This window comes from Octodon degus, unplaced genomic scaffold (genome assembly GCF_000260255.1).
Source record: "Octodon degus isolate 3935 unplaced genomic scaffold, OctDeg1.0 scaffold00061, whole genome shotgun sequence".
In the NCBI taxonomy this organism is placed as follows: Eukaryota; Metazoa; Chordata; class Mammalia; order Rodentia; family Octodontidae; genus Octodon; species Octodon degus.
In genome coordinates this window covers 5559981-5564603 of record NW_004524637.1, presented here as the reverse complement: position 1 = coordinate 5564603, position 4623 = coordinate 5559981, and positions in this window count along the sequence as shown.

Genomic DNA, 4623 nt, shown 5'->3' with positions numbered 1-4623 from the left:
ACGCCCAGGGCGTCCATACACACATCAGCCATCAGATGTAGTTTCCACATGTATAGCATGATTCTTTTCAAAAGACGATTGGTGGGCATGTTGGGTCACTTTTATACAGATATAAAAATAAAGGTTTGGTTTTGGTCACTTCAGATTTGGGCTCTGAATGATGCTAAGTACCGGGGTCCTGGTGCTAAGGAATGGTGTCCACACTACCGTTTGTCCGGATTGGGTCCCCGGGGCAGCGTGCACTCAGCAGGGGCACACGCTGGGCAGCTCGCCCGCGCCTCGCTCTCTCGGGCCTCCGGAAGGAGCCTTCCCAGGGCCGGCCTCTGGTCACCCAAGTTGGCACGCGCTGGCCCTGCGCGGAGCTGGGTGGCACTCGGATGGCGGGTCAGCCTCTTCACAGCGGAGTAGCAAGGGTCTGCGGGTCCCATGAATAGCTTTCAGGAACAGGTTTTCAAGCTCAGACTTGTGACTTTCAATTCACATCTACTTGCCCGAGTGGCAGCCTTCCGCTCTGTGTGACATGCATGTCGGTGACTTAGGGAGGTTGCGTGTTAATGCGCGAGGGTTCCGTGCGTGGGTCGTGGGGGGCGTGCAGGCTTCTGGTGTTTGTGCCCTTCGTTCGGGAGAAGCACCTGCGCTTAAGCTCTAGCAAAGGCTGAGCGTAGTTCTTCAGATTTTAGCCTTAACTAAGAATTAAATTATCACTTCAAAACGCTTAGAAATGTAATAAAAAAGAAAAATGGAAATTAAGAGAAAATACTACTTAACACAGGCTAGTGTACTGTGGAATTTCACTACATACTGTATATAGTATATATTATTTACTTTATATTTCTTTATATCTTATCTATATCTATAACTATATCTTTGTCTAATATTTACATTTACAGAAGGATCTGAACTGCAAGGAAGGACATAAATTAAAATTTTATTATAGTTTAGAGTCTGGGTCTTATCACTGTGGATGATTTTACACACTCACAGCCTTGAGGACAGCTATAACAATGTTGACCAGCTCTGGGGACAATCAGTAGCCACAACTCCTGCCCCTGTGGAGGTACCTGCCTACCTGGAGGTCCCTGAATGTTTAGCTGGGAGCCGCTTCACCACTGGCAGCCAGTGAATTTCCTCAGCATATCTACTTCTACCGTGCTCGGTATCCTTGGCTACCCGAGGGACAGAATTCCTAACAAGATGGGCTTTAAGTTGCTGTGGTGAGGGCAGCTGCCCTGCTGAGCAGTGGTGCCACCCTACTGGCCACTCCTGTGAACAGTTCAGGGCATGCAGGTGACTTGCTGAATTGCTATGCAAATATTAGGCGTTGTCCATGAGACAGAAGAATAACACCCAAGCTGAGTCTTTAAATTGCGCTAATAATTTGAAAAGAAGCTACAGCTCCACACTAAGAATTCAGAAATATAAAACTGGACTACATTTATAAAATTAATGCTAAAAATGACACTAATAATACAGGTATAATGGGCTTCTCATTCTCTTACCCTAAACTCTAAAGAAATCTTCAGAAATATCAGCATATGTACATATGCATCTGTATATCTAGAATTTATAAGTGAACGATGAGGTTTTCACTGAAAAGATTCCACAGGAAAGGGTGGGGCTTGTATAATGAGTTATAAGTGTAGTACACTCCTGCCATATTCTTTCCCATCAAGATAACATCTACGTTTTAATAACAGGGAGGCATGAGTTTATATTCATGGGTTCTGAGGGCTGGTGGAATGCTGCCCAAGACTGTTTCTAAGTTGGCGCATAATTCATCCTTACTTCCAAAGAGTTTTTAGAATTGGAGGAAATGTTAATCGAATTTCATTTTGGCTCTTCACTTATTTCAACCAGTTTCTTGATTTCTGAAAATATGGAGTTGTGTTCACATTATTATGCTCTTTTTAGGAGGAACAAAACATTTGCTGATAAAATTAGTTCTACAAAAATTTTTGACTGTAAAATATAAGATCAGTAGAGGCAGCTAATGGTAGTATCACCTTTTATTTTTCATTTGATTTATTAAAATATGTGTATTATAACAATTCAGGTACATAAAAATTATAAAGCAAACTATAATTATCGATTAAACAGAAATACAATATGGATACAATAAATATAGAGAGAATTCAAATAAATAATGCAAAAAATGCTAAATACCCTCAGTAGGCCAGGTACTCAGATAACCAGATTGGATGACAGCTATAATATAATTCAAAAAACTTAATAAAGTTTCCATGGTTTCCAAGGAAGAAAAGAAAAACTAAACTCTCCCTTTTCATAGGTAATTTTTTTACTTTCTATGCATGCTCAGAGACATTCTAAGAGGTTATTTTGAATATATAAGTAGAAATGGTGATCATACAATCTATTTTACGTGCTGATAACCACACTATTGAAAAAGATGCAGAGAAAAAGATAGTGGCTAAATTGTTCATTTAGTGAAAAGATGGAAAATCTATTTTCTGAAATAAATATTCACTGAAATAAGGTGAATTATCTCGTCCATGCAGCGCTAAGTATTCTTCTCTTAGCACCTTGAATAACAATATCTTGACCCGCTCAAAAGAAAACTAACCTAACATGGGATGGTATTTTATTTCAGAGCAATTTCTTAGGTTAGAACTCTTCAGGCACTTAGGCAACTTCTTCAGCAACCTGACAAGCCTCAGTTAATGATTGCAATAGATTATTTCAGTGTTTTATTCAGGTTTTTCCTTTTTGCCTTAATCCCTTACTGGATCTGCTTTATGAAATAGCTGACCTTCCAAAGAGATCTGTACCTGATGTCACTGAAGATTTAAACCCTTTGCAAAGTCAAGCGCACTATTTATCCTTTCTGTTTTTCCTCATGCTATAAATATGCTCATCACGTAGTGCACATTAGACCAAGTGGAATAACGGAAAGTAACTCTGACAAAATTCCGTTTGTGTGGAACTATTCTACTGAGATGTGAGTTTTTGTAAAATTCAACGACATCTTCTTGTATAAAAATGTTGAAGAACTACTTTCACATCCATCATTAAGGTTGTGGGATGCATGTAAAATGAATGCATTTGAAAGTGACACGCAAAGAAAATGAAGGGTTCTGTCTCTACGTGTTGTCCATGAATTTGAATTGTAATGTGGAAAGCTAATTTCTCAGGTGTTGCTGAAAAATGCATTGGGGTGAATACAAGGAATTTAATATGTTTTATGTGCAAGTTCTTATTCTCAAGAAGGACTTCAAACATTGTGCACAATAGACATGTACTAAAAAAACCAGAAAAATTACCCATTAGTGTTATCTTACCATATATGGACATGTTTAAACATAATCAAATTATTTCCTTAAAATAGTCTCTTTTTTATAAAATATTCTGTGTCCAGAATCTTTACAGTCAGACTTGCCAACGATGCTGCTGCTTGGAATTACTGACATTTTAAAGTGACTTTGCTTATTTATTAATCAGTTCTAAAAGATTCTTTAGGCTCTTTGCACTCACCAGATCCTGTGCATTTTTACCGTAGAGGACTTGTGGTCCGGTTTGAGAGCTACCAGGTGAATGAACACTCACAAGGGTGTGATACAGCCAGCTGTCCAGGAATACATGAAGTCCAGTGTTATGCAAAAGCTGGGGTCAGAAAGAGGACTGCAGAGGAGGCCATTCCTCTGGTCAAACTTAAAGGATGAATAGGATGAATACTTTTTCCAAAACAAAGCAGTTAAAAGTTCATTTTTATTCAAGGAAATCATAGGTAAAGTTATCAGGAAATCAAAATAGGCTTTTGAAGACACCTCAAATGATTAAATTAATGACTTACAAAGGCATCATAGAGACAATATTATTTAGTGCTTGCTTAACCCAGAGCTCAGAGATTGACAGGAGATGGAGCTGAGCAGAGTTTGGTGGAGATAATTATGGAATCTTATGAAAGTAGGCTTTAATATAGACCAAAATGATTGCAATAGCTCACGTGAATTTGAGATCATAATGAAAAAAATCTAAATGGGCACAGAAGGAGAGCAGGATGCTTATGAAACCATCAGTCAAGGCATTGAGCATTGTTGGTCACACTGATTTTGAAGCCAAAATATTTAAGTGAGGTGAAATTACTCTCAGGAAATCACCATTGAAGGAAGTAGGCCTACCAAAAGTACCAGTGTTCTGCTTTTGGGTTTGGCTGATCATAAATATGCATAGGGCTTTTTTGGGAAGTCTGGCTTTACTTGAGGTATCACATTTTTTGTTTGTTTGTTTTCTTTTTAATTTTTTTATTAATTTTAATGAGAAAGAAATAGCAATGAGACAATTTCAAAACATGTTAGTAGGACAGTTGCAATAAATACATTGCATATTGTTGTCTTCATAGTATTCAGAATACAAGACACAGACATGATCTCTTGTCTAAACAATATCAGTACAAATCTTTCTTCTCACTGAACTAAGAAAAAGTAGCTGTATATCTATCCTTACTATTTTGTATATACATATATATTTTTTCACTACAAAATGGTCCTTCATTTATATCCCCCTCTTTTTGTTTTGTTTTCTCAGAGATGGGTGTTTCATTGCCATTAGAGAAACTGTATTTAGAGAAGTCTTTAAAGGACCTTTTCTTTCTTTTTTTTTTTTTTT